A 17,474-nucleotide genomic window follows, 5' to 3' on the forward strand; every position below is an offset into this window, starting at 1 on the left:
AGACTCTAGGTATTAATTATAGGGTAGAAATCCTTCTGAACCCTTTGTGACTCGCTTCTCTCTACTTCGCTGTGTGTCTCAGCTGCCCTTGATTTCTTTATCTCCACCCGATAAAGGACCTGTTCCATCCTGATACGGATTAAAGGTGGGTCCAGTTGGTTTTTACTTTTGTACGAATATTGTGCAAATAAAATCTTAATTGCTCCTATTAAATACGCAGGAATTCAGTTTTACCAATTACCAAGTGTTTGCTTCGTCACCTGTCCTTTAAGTGAGTCAGAACAAATCCTACTATGGTATCTAGTTACATCATCTTCTTACCCAATAAGCAGTAAGTTCATGGACATGAATAGGGTTTATTTACTCGACAGTTTTCCTGATCTGATAACCTCTGGGTCTACTTCTGTTTTACACTGTGTATTAAATTTAATCTAAATAGTAGGGGGAAAAAATAAGCATAAGAAAACGTGGAGGGTAAGCCTAGATGTGTCTCAGAATTCCCCCAGCATGAGTCTGTGGTGCGTTTCTTTTCTGCAAATTAGCTGAGTACAGGTTCCTGGGGTCCAACAGGAAGTCCTGGTGTTAACTGCCCACTAGGTAACATGCACCTCATCGTCTCGTGGTGCCTACACATGACAAGGACATCGCCTTGATCAGTAGAGAAGTCTGCCCAACGAAGACATAGGCATTTGCTTGTTTAAAAGCATCCTTCATGTTGATATTGGTACACATAATCTTTTGACTCGTTGAAAGTGGTGTTTTTCAGTAAAGCAAAACAGTCATTTTTTGTAAAGTTCAAGTGATAATCTTCAGGTGAAAGGCCAAAAAGTGCTTATAAATTTGGGGGAATAATCCTGAAGCATGTATGTTATTCAAACTCTTTCAGATTAATAAGAATCTCTCTGAAATAGAAAACGAAGGTATCTATCCTGTTTTGCAGTTAATACGATTCTGCATTCATCAGCCCTTAAAGAATTCTCCCTCATACAGTTAATTAGTGACCAGCTGAACCAAATAATGTCCCTTTATTTTTTTTGCAAAATTTTATTTCATTTTAATTAATCAGATGATGATAAGGTTTGGACACACAAAACAGGATTCAACAGAAAGCCAGTCCCTCTTTAATAATTCAACTTCCTTTTAGTTTACAGAGCGCCACTGCACCCTCTCAAGTCCTGCCCTGTGAGCAATTCCAAGGTCAAGCAGGCACTTCCTAACTGCAGAGGGACCGAGAGAAAGCAGTTCTGTCAAACTGTGTGTTTACAGACACGTATCTTTATTGGATGTTTGTAAGGGCCAAGGAAACAGTAGGCTCCAAGAGCATAAAAATGAACAAGACCTGGTTCCTGTCCTTAAAACTTTTTAGAAAGTACTTAAGGTGTGTAGTAAATATCTACAGTAGATGATTTTTCCAAAAGTAATAAATGTTGGAGAAAAGGTGGCACACCATCAGAGATTTTAGGGATCGAAAAGAGTAGCGCAAGATTAGATTGCAACATCGTTGTGAAACACATGCCTCAGATGTTTGTCTTCTGCTACTAGTGATCATGGAGTGTGAAACTCCAGAGCAGCACGGATCTCATTACAAGAGGAAGAACTAGCAACACCCCGTTCTTGGTAAAAACCCTTACTTAATGTTAAAGAGAGGCCAGAATGGGGCTCCCCTGGTGGCGCAGTGGTTGAGAGTCCGCCTGCCGATGCAGGGGACACGGGTTCGTGCCCCGGTCCGGGAAGATCCCACATGCCGCGGAGCGGCTGGGCCCATGGGCCATGGCCGCTGAGAAAAAAAAAAAAAAAGAGAGATGCCAGAATGAAGACAGGTTTTTGCTCTGTAGATAAAACTGATTATGTACTGTGATGCATAAATCCACTTAATCCAGCTCTCAAGAAATGCCTAGAACTGTGGTCAGGCATCTAAGATACCATTCCTTGTGCCCTGTAAGGAAACACTACACCTGTGGGGAAGCAAGAATTTTATTTGATCAGAATATTATAACTTGCAGGAAAAAAATCTAGTTGGTTCAGGTTTATGTTGTATTTTGCAAGTCTGTTCTTGTTCAAACAGACATAGCTTTATAGAAGCATCAGCTCTTGTGTATAATGCTCAAATTTGCACCTGACTATCAAATCCATTAAAAGTGAATCTTGTAAAAGAAAAAAAGTAATAAATGCCCTATGGATAGAGACATCCTTAAAGTCAAGGAGGAATGCCCTACTTTCGACTGGGAGAAATCAGGAGAACTTTGAAAAAAGTATTTCAGGGGACTTCCTTGGTGGCACAGTGGTTAAGAATCCACCTGCCAATGCAGGGGACATGGGTTCAAGCCCTGGTCCGGGAAGACCCCACATGCCACGGAGCAACTAAGCCCGTGCGCCACAGCTACTGAGCCTGCTCTCTAGAGCCCGCGAGCGACAACTACCGAGCCCACGTGCCACAACTACTGAAGCCTGTGCACCTAGAGCCCGTGCTCCACAACAAGAGACGCCACCGCAATGAGAAGCCCGCGCACTGCAACGAAGACCCAATGCAACCAAAAATAAATAAATAAAAATTAAATTGAAAAACAAATAGTAATTTCAGATAATCTGTGAAGGGTAGTTGGGATTTGGGCAGATGGAGACTGACTGGATGTGAGGTGAGGGGTGAAGGCAATAAAGGGCCCAGAGGGCCGTCTGTTCGGCTGGAGTGGGGAACGCGGGGCGCAGGGGAGACGTGGGTTGAGGTCTCCTGAAGGCCAGTGTGCAGAGTGGACAGGACAGACCTCTGCTTTGGAAAGATGCTCGGGAGAGAGTGAAGCCCCTCATGGGGGTTTCAGAGGCTCTTGATGAGGGTCTGAACCAGGTGAGTGGCAGGAACGACAGGGTGATCTGCCTGGACCTGAGAGATGTTTCTGAGGGCCTCGTCGGGGGCTTGGCCACAGTAGTTTCTGGAGTAAGAGGGTAGGAGAAGCAGAAATAAATTGGAGGTTTTAAGCCTGGATGGCTAAGAGAATCACATTGTCATCAGAGAAGCGGGGAGGAGAACGTAAGAAAAATCGAACACTTGGAACAGTTACACCCATTGCTGCTGTGATTTTTGCAAGTCCTTTCCGGCTGCTTGAGATCGACAGATACGTGTCTATAAACACGTAGTTTGACCACTGCTTTCTCTTGGTACCTCTGCAGTTAGGAAGTGCCTGCTTGTTCTTGGACCTGCGCACAGGGCAGGACTTGAGAGTGTGCAATGGCGCTTTGTAAACTGAAAATACGATACAAACAACACTGAACAATAGAATCAGTGATTTGTCTTCTGTTGGAGGTAGAGACTCATCTATTTGATATATTGACGTTTTCGTTACTAGAAAATCCTACTGTTGTTCCAAAGTCCCCAAGCCAGGGGTTTATAAAGACGTGTTGAGCAAACAGCAGAGTCACGCGGCTTAGTTAGGGTGCCTTGGGCTGCCAGGAAGGTAGAAAACGCAATTCAAAGTGACTGAAGCAACGTTAGGATTTTTTTTTTTTTTTTTTTTTTTTTTGTACTCTCACCTGATAAGAGCTCTGGCGGTGGAGAGTTTCTCAGGGTGATTAAATCATCAGCATAATTAAGTACTGAGGTTTTATCCAGCCTCCAACAGTTCCATTTCCCTTGGACCTTCACTGGCTTCCCGCATGGTCTCCAGGTGGAAAAGCAGGAATCACCCGCATCACCCTTCACACTCGGCATTCGGAAACAGAAAATACAGAAAATACAAAAACAGAAAAAAACAGAAAATACAAAAGGGCCATTTCTTCTTATTCTTGTTTGTTCGTTTTGTTTGTTTTAAGGAAGGGAAGGCTTTCTCAGAAGTACACCCAGCTGAGCTGGTCACACATCTCTTTTTTTCCCTGGACTGAGTGAAATGTCTGTCCCTAAAGGAGTCCCTGGCTTATATCAACCATGATGAACCCCCCGTGGACAGGGCCAGTCTCGCCTGAAATCTAACCACGTCAGCTATGAAGAGGGGTGAGGAGGCCTGAGCAAAACCAGGGTTATATTAGAAAGGAGGGCAGTAGAGGCAGATGGAGGCTGGGAGGCCTCAGTGGCATTCGCTGTAATGCCAGTGGTAGGAGGTGGAGAGGGAGAGGATGAACAGCTAGAGGGTGGATTTTCTTTTAACATTTTACATCAATGTATTGAGAAATTGAGAGCAATCTGCCCTTATTTTCTGCCACTCAGGGAAGTCTCGTAGCCATAGAAACGAGGACCACTCGGAATCAAGTCCTCCAGCCACAGCCATGGTTTGTCAGGGAATTCTACACCCTCAGGGAGCTGGCGCTCTTCTTAGGAGGATGTGGGACTCGGGCTGCCAGGCTGGCTGGGACGGGCAGCTCTGCAACGAGCACAGTCACCCAGTGCAGGGAAAGGGCTTCAGGTTCTAAATGCTCTCTTGGGAGCAGAGAGAAGGCAGCCCGTGGGGACAGCGGACAGGCAGGCTTTGTCAGAAAAGTGGAGTCGTTGATTCTGTCACAAATGCCTAAATGGTCATTATGCTGTGGTTCAGAATAGAAGTGCCGCAGCCTCTGATGTTCCATTTACACTCCCTTGATACAAGCATCGCGATACATCAGACTGTCTCGGGTTTGTTTAAACCCATCGTCCTCAAATTCATGAGAGTATTTGCACGTGAATCCAGCTTCCCTTTCTGTTTGTCATGCCTCCGGGACTTTTCTTACCTGATGAGGGGGTGGCTGATACATGTGTGAGGCGTGGGTAGCATGAAGATTGCGTGCAGAACTGAACTCTTGGCGTCTTCATGTCAACCTGAAGATGTGTGCATTGGCCATCACCGGGCAATATGAAAGCCTGAAAAATACATGCCCAACTCTCCAAATCCAACTGCCTGGACACCTATTCTTAGAAGCAGGGTAATAGACCACCCTGTCTACACTCGCTGGGTCATAGAGAAACTACCGCTACCAGGTTATCCAGGACACCCTGGCCCACTTGCTGGCTGGACTGTTCTCCATTCCTCTCTAGCCACGTTCTTATAAATCAACATGAAGAATATATATCAATATACCGATATCAAAATACAATACTGCAGCACATAACAACGATGGTCATCATGACCACTGTTGTTCATTTAACAGATGTTGTTACTTGCCTACTCATATGTCTGCCATATTCTGGGTGTTGGAAACCGGCAGTGAACAGGCAGGGTCCCCACGCTTAGTTGTTTTTGTTTTTTTTTTCCAGATATATACCGAGGAGTGGAATTCCTGGGTCATATGGTAGTTCTATTTTTAATATTTCGAGAAACCTCCATACTGTTTTCCACAGTGGCTGCACCAATTTACATTCCCTCCAAGAGTGTAGGGGGATTCCCTGTTCTCCACATCCTTAACAACATTTGTTTATTTGTGTTCCTTTTGTTGATGGCCATTCTGACAGGTATGTGATGATACCTTGATGTGCATTTCCCTCATGATTAGCGATGTTGAGCATCTTTTCATGTGCCTGTTGGCCATCTGTATGTCTTCTTTGGAAAAATGTCTGTTCAGGTCTTCTGCCCATTTTTGGATTGGGTTGTTTTTTTTTGATGTTGAGTTGTGTGAGCTGTTTATATATGTTGGATACTAACCCCTTATCAGTCATATCATTTGCAAATATTTTCTCCCACACGGTAGATCTTTTCATTTTGTCAATAATTTCCTTTGCTGTGTAAAAGCTTTTAAGTTTCATGAGGTCCCCTTTGTTTATTTTTGCTTTTATTTCCTTTGCTTTAGGAGACAGATCCAAAAAAATATTGCTATAAGGTATGTCAAAGAGTTTTATAGTTTCTAGTCCTACGTTTAGGTCTAATTTTTTTAGTGTAGAGAGAGGGAATTTAATAAATAATGGCAGAGGGAGTATTTAGTAAGTGATGGCACCTTCCTTTATACACTGACACTCTGCTGGAGTACATGGGGTGTTTATAATATTTCACTGACTTTCTACTGTACTTTATTTCCCCTTCAGTTTTATTGAGGTATACTTGACATATAACAGTGTATTAGTTTAAGGTATGTAACGTAATTATTTTGTGTATGTATACATTGCAAAATGACCACCGCAGTAAGTTAATATCCATCACCTCGCCTAGTTACAAAGTTTTTTTGAGCGTGTGAGGGAACTTTTAAATTTTGTTCTCCTAGCAACTTTCATGTATGTACAGTGTTGTTAACTATAGTCACTGTGCTGTGCGTGACATCCCCAGGACTTATTTATTTTACAACTGGGAGTTTGTACACTTTGACCCCATTCACCCATTTCTCTCACCCTCCACCCCCGCCTCTGGCAACCACCAATCTGTTCTCTGTGTCCATGAGTTTGTTTGTTTTAGATTCCACATATAAATGAGATCATACCATGTTCGTCTTTCTCTGTCTGACTTACTTCTTTTAGCATAATCCCCTCGAGTTCCATCCACATTGTCACAAATGGCAAGATTTCCATCTTTCTTATGCCTGAATAATTTTCCATTACACACACACACACACACACATATGTGTGTGTATGTATGTATAGTGATATATGTATAGTATGTATATATGTATTACATACATATTTATAGATAGAGATGTATAGATTTCTTTATCCATTCGTCAGTGGATGCTTAGGTTGTTTCCATGTCTTGGCTACTGTGAATACTGCTGCAGTGAGTATGAGGGCACAGATATTTCTTCATGATAGTGATTTCATTTCCTTTGAATAAATACCCAGAAGTAGGATTGCTGGATCCTATGGTAGTTTTCTTTTAAAATTTTTGAGGAACCTCCGTACCATTTTCCATAGTTGTTGCGCCAATTTATGTTCCCACCAGCAATGGACAAGGGATCCCTTTTCTTCATATCCTCACCAGCACTTGTTATTTTTAGTCATTTTGATAATGGCCATTCCGACAGGTATGAAGCAATATCTCACTGTGTGTGGTTTTGATTTGCATTTCCCTGTTGATTAGTAATGTGGAGCATCTTTTTATGTGCCTGTTGGCCATTTGTATGTCTTTTTTGGGAAGAATGTCTATTCAGGCCCTTTGCCTATTTTTAAGTCAGATTTTTTTCTCTTCTCTTGAGTCTTATGAATTCTTAAAATATTTTTTGATATTAACCCCTTATCGGATATATGATTTGCATATATTTCCTCCCATTCCATAGTTGCCTTTTCATTTTGTTGATGGTTTTCTTTGCTGTGCAGAAGATTTTTAGTTTGAAACAGTTCCACCTGTTTATGTTTTCCTTTTGTTGGCAAAAAATCATTGCCAAGACCAGTGTCTAGGAGCTTACTGCCTGTGTTTTCTAGGAGTTTTATGGTTTCAGGTCTTACATTCAAGTGTTTACTCCATTTTGAGTTGATTTTTGTGTGTGGCATAAGACAGGGGTCCAGTTTCATTCTTTTGCATGTAGCTGTCCAGTTTTCCCACCGTTTTATATTCTTGGCTCTTTTGTTGTAAATTAATTGACCATATAGACATGGAAAAGGCTTGAATTCTCTGAATCTAAAACTTTCCTATAACTGTTGTCATCCCTAAAATCGGCTCATAGACTTTATAAACATAGAACCTTGGGTCTGTACAAATTATATTCTTTTTTTTTCTTTCCTCTGATCTGGCATCTTGCTGCTAAAGAGAAAAACATTCCCAGATGTCCCAGCCAGATTTGAAAGCTCCATCCATCTTCAGTTTGTCAGCACACTGAGTTGAGCAAGCCACCTCCCTAGAGCTATCAACAGACAATTCTTTTTCAGACTGGTAGGTCGTAGGACACTGAAACTGGTCATCAGTTGAAACAACAGAAAAAAAGGGGGGGGTGGGGAAAGGAAATTAAGAATACATGCTGTAGAGTTTGACTATTCTTAAAATTTGAAAGTTGAAGTTATCATATACAAAGGGCAACGTTTTGTAGGGAGGCTCTGGTTTTTGAATCCCATCTATCTCTAGATGTATTATTTATGACTAGCTTTCCACTGAGATGGCCCAAGTTTTGTCTGGAAATAGCATCTTGCCATTACCTTGTACTTCTCAGCTGTCTTAAGGATCAGTGAGCAAATATAACTGTCAAACATCACAAGATCCCCAGAGTATTGAGGTACATAATATTATCAGCCATGATTTGGGCCATTAACATAAAATTCTGGGGAACATGCTTTTTTGTTTGTTTGTTTCTTTGTGTGTTTGTTTACCAATGGCATATAAAAATGAAATATCAGGGTAAAAATGTACTGATTCACCGGGTTGAAATCTCTCAGAAGCTGAGACATATTTCCAATGGTTTCCCACGTAACTATTTTAGACCAAAATATTTCTCCAGATTGGACTCGTGCCTAATCATACAATCAGATTGCTTCAACCACCCAGATGCTTATGGGCAAAAATAATAACTCCACATTAAGTTATTATTAGCTTCTTCTGTCTGACTCATGGCGAAGTTCTCTTTGTCTTCAGAAGTGATATTGGCATAATCAAATTACAATCCATTTGAATATTTTCTTCCCAGCTTGTGCCCCTATTAGCTCCCAGCTAATATAGTATAGTATAGTAATATATATATAGTATATATAGCTCCCAGTGTCCTAAGACCTCCCAGTCTGAAAAAGAATTGTCTGTTGACAGCTCTAGGGAGGTGGCTTGCTCAACTCAGTGTGTTTCCCAGCTTGTGCCCCTATTAGGCTCAGTTAGAAAGCCTCTCATAAATGAACGAAGCATCCTTTTTTAAGCTTAGTCAGTTCACCCATAAAACTTGAAATTTCCAGGAAGTCTGATCTACTGTATATGTTATGGTAACAAGCTTTTTACTTAAAAAACATTGGTATTGGATATAGCTACTATTATTTTAGGTCTAGGGTTGTAACACTGAAGCTAATCACCCCGGAGGATGAGAGATTCTGAAACAGTGAGAATTACCTGTTACACAGGTATCTCAGTCAGGATCGTCAAGTCATTTGTGTAAGTTGGCAGTGCCCTTTATCTTTAGAGCATGACGTACAGGGACCACCGTATAAAGGTGAAGTGTGTGTGCATATTTAATTGGAAGTGATCGTTGGGAAGTTTTCTTTCACTTGGTTTTTAAATAAGCTTCCAGTCTTGAGGTAACAATTCTAAGCCACATAAAATTCCTCTCTGTTAGTGGACAGAATACAGATACGTTAATTTGAAATATAGTTGTTTCATTATTCAGAAGGTATGAATCGGGTCTTACTTTTAAAGGCAGAATTTGTGTTTTTCCAGACTAGCAGTTCAGGTTTAACATGAGTTACTGGCCTAATTAACTCTTTTGTGAAGTAGCTCTTTGAGGAAATTGGGCCAAATTAAACCCAATTAAAACTGTGATCTTTGTTTTTGTCAGTTTCCCTTCTTCCCTGAGTCCCCCCCTACCCACCCCCCCTTTCCTGATGCCCCTGCTTTCAAGAGTCCTGTCTCAGCCCACACTTCTTCCAGGCCTTATGTTCATCCAGCTACTCAGTGAATCTCCAAGTAAGTTTGAATCTGACAACTGTTTAAACAACATCAAAGAAATATCACCAATGGTGGGATTTTCAGGCAGATGATAGGCAGTTGGACCCAGGCGGGTGTGCTGGAAAGAATCTGAAATGGGGTTTATGAATCTACCTGCCACCTCTTAGGTTCTAAGTGTCAGAGATGAAGGATGTTGAGGACACCCCATCACTCCTGTGTCTGCCTGCCACAAACTTTCCAGACCAACCCCCAACCAATGCCCTTAAAATAGAAAGGCCAGAACTATTGGCTCACTCTGACCTAGCATTCTTGTGTCAATAAAATATTAACAACTATAAATAACTTAAAAGGCTGTGACTGGGAAAAATGGCAAAGCACAAGTTCATTCTCAGTGACAGAGAAGAGTAACATTTTAAATCAGATTGAAGCACTGACAGTATCTAATAAAATGTTTTCTAAGCAACAAGGTAGAAGAATCAAAGAGCTTCAATAGACCTAACATTCATAGAATAAAAAGGAATCCAAAAATAGTCTCACTTTCTTGTAAGCAATTCAGACTGGAAGGTAAAACAAACTCGTTCCCAAAACTCAGCCGATTGAATAATCTTCTCTTTCTAAACATCCCATTGTATTGTTTCAGCATGAATAACCATGTTAGTAGCCAAGTTCTAATATGCATGAAAACCTTGGAGAGTAAATACTGGGGAACAGCAATGATTTAAATGCCCTGGGCATGAGATACACCCTCTTCAACCCTTGTTATCAGATAACTTACAAATAAAAAGGAACACTTGGTACTCTCTCTTATGTGGACTTTAGGCCCATCTAAGTGGAAGTTTTGATATTGCATTGCTAATGACACCCTCGCTTTGTCAGCAAGAAGACTTTCTAAAGAAAATTTTCAATGTCTATAATATAGACCCAAATAAGTACTTAGTAGATTCAAGTCTAGAAGAGAATATGACATCTTTTCATGTCATCTTAATGCCACAAAAGCATGAATGCTTTAATACTTGTAGAGCCATTTTCCCACAACTGTGTCTTTGAAATGACAGCTTAGAAATCCACGAATATTCTCATAGCTTCCCCAAGAGACGGCTACAGTGTGTGTGAATGTCTAGTCTGTGCAGAAGGCTTGTGGCATACAAATGGGTATTCTTGGCTCGCTTTTGCTCTGCACCAGAAAACATGTATAATGGGCTCAAGAAAGAGAAAAAGGAGACTGCTTTTCTGGCTGTTGGTCTGGTTGACAAACTAGTACTAGGTGCTTTGATGTCTCTGTTTCTGCTGCCACTGGAGTTTGGGACAGGAAGTCAGGTAGGGGACCACGCAGGTCATTTCACTTAGAGAGAAAGGCATTTAGTGAAATCCATCCATCCATCCCTCCATCCATCCATCCCTCCATCCATGCAGGAAGCATAGTTTTTAGAGTCATTTATTTAATTAACCACTTTTTAGAAAACTCGCCAAAAATATGTGTTTTGGGTTTTTTCATTTTGTTTTGTTTTTTCCTTTTGTGATTGGTTTATTTCACTTAGCCTATGTCTTCAAGTTTCACCCATGTTGCCGCATGTATCAGAATTTTCTTCCTTTTTAAGGCTGAATAATTGTGTAGACTTTTTTTTATTGAAGTATAATTGATTTACAATGTTTCAAATGTACAGCAAAGTGATTCAGTTATATATATTTATTCTTTTACAGATCCTGTTCCATTACAGGTTATTACAAGATATTGAACAGCTCCTTGTGCTATGCAGTAGGTCCTTGTTGTTTATCTATTTTATATATAGGAGTGTGTATCTATTAAACCAAATTCCCAATTTATCGCCCTCCCCTTCCCCTTTGGTAACCATAAGTTTGTTTTCCAAGTCTGTGAGTCTGTTTCTGTTTTATAAATAATTCATTTGTATTCTTTTTATAGATTCCACATATAAGTGATATCATATATTCGTCTTTCTCTGTCTGACTTACTTCACTTAGTATGATAATCTCTAGCTTCATCCATGTTGCTGCAAATGGCATTATTGTGTTCTTTTTTATGGCTGAGTAATATTCCATTGTGTATATATGTACCACACCTTCTTTATCCGTTCATCTGTCAATGGACATTTAGGTTGTTTCCATGTCTTGGCTATTGTAAATAGTGCTGCTGTAAACCTTGCAGTGCATGTATCTTTTTGAATTAGGGTTTTCTCTGGATATATGCCCAGCAGTGGGATTCTTGGATCATATGGTAGCTCTATTTTTAGTTTTTTAAGGAACCTCCATACTGTTCTCCATAGTGGCTGCACCAATTTACATCCCACCAACACTGCAAGCGTGTTCCCTTTTCTCCACACCCTCTCCAGCATTTATTGTTTGTAGATGTTCTGATGATGGCCACTCTGACCGGTGTGAGGTGATACCTCATTGTAGTTTTGATTTGCATTTCTCTAATGATTAGTGATGTTGAGCATCTTTCATGTGCCTCTTGGCCATCTGTATATCTTCTTTGGAGAAATGGCTATTTAGACCTTCTGACCATTTTTTGATTGTGTTGTTTGTTTGTTTGTTTTGATATTGAGGTGTATAAGCCGTTTGTGTATTTTACAAATTAATTCCTTGTCGCTCTCATCATTTGCAAATAGTTTCTCCCAGTGTATAGGCGTCTTTTCGTTTTGTTTATGGTTTCCTTTGCTGTGCAGCAAAACTACATATTTTGTGTGTCCACTGAAGCTCACCAGAGGTGATTCATGAGATTGAGGGCACACAGCTCTGGTCCCAGCCTCGTGATCACACACCTCCTGTCAAAACAAGCCTGACTTCCCTCCCAGGTCATGCCTTTAGACTGTACACAAATTCTAGAACTGTTGATTTGATCCTTTAAACTACCTTCAATTTCAAAATGATCCACTTCACCTGCCCTGGTCTTTTTGCATGAGTCTGCTTGGAGGACGTTTTTGAGCCAAGGGCTTGATATTATGGTTTTTGTTGTTTTTATTATTCCTACCACTTCCTAATATATCTCAGTGAACGTGTAAAGTCATCACAAAGTAAACGGTCTAAATTTTTTATAGAAGATGATGAGATTAGCACAATGTCCATTTAAAAGCGCTTCCCCAGAACCCGGAATTGAGCTGCCAGCTGCTCCCACCGTTTTCCTGAGGTCACAGTGTACCTCCACCACTTTCTTAACCATTGTGCATCTTAGGTTCTATACTAAGTACCTGAGGGATGATAACATTGTGGTGTTTTCATTCAGACCTTCTGCCCACGCGATGCTGTCTGTCCTGATGGCAGCCTGTGCATCTAAATGGCACCACACAGCACAGCAAGGCATTAGGTCAACCACAGCTCAGGGCGGTAAAAACAGTGCTGAGTTGATGGGGAAATTAAACTGCCGTAATATATTGCATTTTATCTTTGCGAGTCAAACCACAGAATATGCTTGTTCTTGTTCTAGATTAGCCTTAAAACATCCCATGTAGGTTAAGACCTCGCCTGGGAGACCCTGCCCCGTGACCCCGTGGGGTAGCCCCATTGCTGGTTTCTTCCAGAGTCTAGACTCTTACATCGTCATTGGAGAGATCAGAAGAAGTGCTGGACCAGAAAGTACTCTCTCCGGGCACGCGAGCTTTAGCGAACAATGAAGAACACTTGTCTTATCTGGATCAGCCCAGAACCAGCTGTGTGAGCTGTGTGCGCACAGTTTAGATCACATTCCTTGCCGTTTCAGGTGGCCCTAAATGGCTTCTGGTCTCCACACAGATCAATCTCCCAGGGTGGCCTTCAGTTTCAGCCTCTGTTCTGCCCCAGCTGTCTGAGGGGTGGCCCCGTGCAGGGGTCAGGTGTCCAGACTCTGTGGTCAGGCTACCTGCTTTGAATCCTAGGTGTGCCCCTGGCCAGCTGAGCAGGTAACCCCACCTCTCTGGACCTAAGCTTCCCCATCTGTCAGCGAGGTAGTAACAGGAGTCGCCTTGTAGGGTGGTGGTGAGGATCGAGTGAGTGGAAACGGCCCTGTCCTTGGTGCCCACAGGGAGTACGTGCTAGGTGTTTGCTAAAGAACAGCTGTCCCTTCACTTTCAAGCCTGACTTTAAACCCACCTGCTCCACGGCACTTTCCCAAGGCAATGCACCTGGTTTAAGGATCAGTGAGCAATGGTTGAGTTGAGTTAGCAGTTCCGACGCTTGATGTATCCAGAGAATGGGAGAGCAGTGAGACTGATTTTCCTCTGATGCTTGATCTGTTCGTGGTCCCCCCCTTGGATTCCTCCTTCTCCTACCTCTGTGTCCCCATGGGTGTGTGAGCCTGGGATGCTGTTCTTGACACCCTCGCCACTTCTCCTGGCAAACTTCCACTCCTCAGGATGCAGCCCAAACGTCACCTCTTCCGTGAAGCCTTCCCTGACTCCCCAGCTAGGAAGGTGCTCTCTTCACAGCAGTTTTTTTTGCTTGTTTTTGCGGTACGCGGGCCTCTCACTGTTGTGGCCTCTCCCGTTGCGGAGCACAGGCTCCGGACGCGCAGGCTCAGCGGCCATGGCTCACGGGCTCAGCCGCTCCACGGCATGTGGGATCTTCCCGGACCGGGGCACGAACCCGTGTCCCCTGCATCGGCAGGTGGACTCTCAACCACTGCACCACCAGGGAAGCCCCACAGCAGTTTTTATAAATGGCCACAGAATTCTTCGACATTCCCCGCACTGAGAGTTTGGGTCCACGTCCGTCCTCTTGCTTCTGGGCAGGCTTCATCCAACAGAGTCTGTGGCAGGAGAGACACTGGTGTCTTATGAGGCTGGGCCCTGAAAGACAATGTGGCTTCCACCCTGTTGGCTGGAACTCATCCCCTTGGAGCTGTGCGGAAGCCTAGCTCTTTGCAGAGGCCATGTGTACACACCCGGTGGGCAGACCTGGTCATCCTGTTTCCAGGTAGGGCCCCAGACACGGTGGAACACAGGCAGCCCCCTCCTCCATGCTCCGTGCCTCTCCAAATCCCTAACCCACCGAATCCGTGAGAATAATACGATGGCTGCCTTATGCCACTAAGTCCCGGGCTAATTTATTATCATCCAGCAAAAGGGACTGGAGCAACTTTCTGTGAGTCCCAAAGGCTTTGTATATGCCAATGTTACAACACTCAACAGCCCTGCAGAATCCTCGTCACTGGGTTGCAGGCTCCCCAAAGACTGGAACCCTGCTTTACTCATCTTTCTGTTCCTGGCACCAAGCACGGTGCCTCAAACTTGGGAGATACCCAAGATGCATGTTGAATAAACTGTTCCTTAGAGGGTACAGACGTCAAAAAATGTTACATTAATTTGTAATCAAATTATTGTATATAACTTATAATCACCGGAAGGTTTTGCCCAGTGCCTGAAACTCTGAGTTCTCAAAAGCGCACGCACCGGATGCAGAGCTGTGTCTGCGCATCCGTGTGACACATGTGAACGTCACACACATCGTGAGTGTTGGTTCCCCTGGACTCCCCCCACCCCTGCCTTGCCAGCACCTGGGTATTTACTGGGCTTTTCTCTAACCTAGACCAGCTTAGAGAAACGCTTCCTCCTTCCTGCCTGAGCTCAAAGCCCTCCTTGAAGCCGTCACACTGAACTAGCCCAGAACACGGCCGAGAGCTGGCCCTGGCGTCTGACGTCACGTTCTCAGCAGACTCCTCCACGGTGGGCTGAGTACACACCCCTCCCGTAGCAGGGCTCACACAGCGTTCCGTCTTTCTGTGCAGTTCAGTAAGCCAAGAAAGTACAGAGCTTCTGTTGTCACTGCCAGCTTCAGCTGACTATTTATAGACGCGTGTTCTGTGCTCTCACAGAAATGTAGCATATACATGTATATTCACACCAAGTTTTTGTCGGGTTAGCAGCTGAACTGGTTCGACTCTGCAGCTTAGAACTCCCGGTGCTGCGTCGGGAGCCGCTGTTCACTTGTTCCTCCGTGCTGTGCCCGGGAGGAATCCCTGCCAGCCCGGCTCAGTGCCAAGCAGGAGATTCGTGCCGGCTTCATTTATTTTGTTGGATTTGAGGTACATCTTTGATGCAGCATCTACTTGCAAACCAAGTTTGCCACGTCTCCAGTGTCTAATCCTGTGACTAGAATTGCAAGAAGCCACGTGAGTCAACAAGCCTGTAAAGTGCTGAGATTAGACTGTGCATGAAATTTACCCCAAACTGACAGCACTGACTCTGAGAAGGGGGTTGATGGGGGGAGGCCAGCCTGTGAGCCATGAAGAGTGCACGGTGGGGTTTTCTGGCGTGGGCGACACCTGCGACAGCACAGATGGAAAGTGGTGGCCTCGGAGAGAGGACATAATGACCTGTGGGCTCCGGCCTGAAAAGCGTCCATATTCAAGGACCTGGTAAATTACATAAAGGAAAACCAAAGAGGGGTCAGGCATTTCCTGAGCACCAGTGAACTGTGTGCCAGGAAGATTTCTAGGTACTGTACTTGCTGGTCCACGTAATTTACACCATCCTGGTGACAAGTTACGTGATGCCTCTGAAGCTGTTCCCTCCTCTGTGGCCATGGCCGTCCCCTCCCCCCAACAAGGTTATTCCACCCACTCACTTTCCACAATCTACCCCCTTCACTGGGATCAGGGCTGTCTGGTGTGAACTCACTCCGCCTCCAAAGTTCTCATTATCAGTTTGTTGTTTTTCTTTACTGATTTCAGAAAAACTTTCCAAGGCTCCATCTTTGATCCCAGTTTTCCTCTCTTGTATCTTCCGGTATTACCTCTGATTTGGCCCATTTCCTTTAGCCCATAAATGTTCTTAAATCTCGGGCTATCTCCTGACTGCTCCCTCCTCCAGAGATGGCCTTCCCTGTCCACTTTGAGAAGTGTTGACTGCTGACCGTGATGTTCAAGTCCCTCTGAATGTGATTGAAAGAATCTTCCACTCCGCTCCATTCGCACCAGAGATTCTAGATCTATCCGATTACTCGTTGTTCTCCGCCCTCTTCCCCAATCCACCTGCATTTTCCCACATCTGTCTCTTTGGATATAAACATACACCCTGCCTGCTTCCTTCTCTGTCCCCTGAAATCCTACTTACACCTCGAAGGAAACCTGACATCGCACCCACTCTGAGAATACTTACTCAAAATCTGCCAGTAAAACGAAGTTCTTCTCTTCTAGGGTATTAATCTATTTCTGTGCGGGAGCAAACAACCCCCAAGTCTCTGGCTTACAGTAAAGGTGTCTTACTCTTGTCACATTGCAGACTGTGCGTTCTCCCATTCTGGGACCTGGGCAGACTGGTGAAATCTCACAGTGACTCTGCACCTTCTGCTTGGAGGTGATACACAACTGGTTCTTGCACATGCCGTTGACCAAAGCACATTACGTGGCCAAGTCCAAAGTCTGCGGCGGTGGGGATATCTGGTCCTCTTCCAGGGACAGATGTAAGTAACTGCAGATGTTGTCTCTTGGTGCTTTAAGATGACGTGAGGAGCCATATGCCTTGTATCCCTCTCACTTGGGGTAAGAACTAAGCTTTTTACACATTTATTTATTTTCTTTTAAACCAATTTTTTTTTAAACAGCTTTATTATTGAATAAGCTTTTTTTTTTTTTCTTTCTTAGCCATGCAGCATATGGGATCTTAGTTACCTGACCAGGGATCAAACCCATGCCCTCTGCACTGGCAGCTCAGGTTCTTAACCACTGGACCACCAGGGAAGTCCCCACATTTTTTAAAATTCAGGTATAATTGACAGGTAGAACATTTGGGTATAATTCAGGTAGAACATTGTGTTAGTTTCAGGTGTACAGTCTAATGATTCGCAATTCATATACAGCGTGAAATGGTGCCCGCAGTTAAGTGTAGCTAACATCCATCATCTCACAGTTACAGAATTTGTTTCTCGTGATGAGAATTTTTAAGGTGTACTCTCTCAGCAACTTTCAGATATGCAGCACAGTTTATTAACTGTAGACACCATGCTGTGCATTACATCCCAGGACTTAGTTACTTTATAACTAGAAGTTTGTACCTTTTGACCCCCTCCACCCATTTCACCTACCCCCGCCTC

At 43.4% G+C, this 17,474-nt stretch overlaps 1 protein-coding gene across 1 annotated transcript in view; it reads left to right on the forward strand.

Annotated features, from left to right (window-relative positions):
* Positions 1 to 16,947, forward strand: part of MFAP3L (microfibril associated protein 3 like) — a 68,585-nt gene extending 51,638 nt beyond the window's left edge. Inside the window, exon 5 of the mRNA XM_032635511.1 lies at positions 16,664 to 16,947. The gene's annotated coding sequence lies outside the window, so the exon portion shown is untranslated. The remainder of the gene's footprint in view (positions 1 to 16,663) is intronic.
* The last annotated feature ends 527 nt before the right edge of the window (positions 16,948 to 17,474 follow it).

The sequence above is a fragment of the Phocoena sinus genome, chromosome 6, assembly GCF_008692025.1.
Source record: "Phocoena sinus isolate mPhoSin1 chromosome 6, mPhoSin1.pri, whole genome shotgun sequence".
In the NCBI taxonomy this organism is placed as follows: domain Eukaryota; kingdom Metazoa; phylum Chordata; class Mammalia; order Artiodactyla; family Phocoenidae; genus Phocoena; species Phocoena sinus.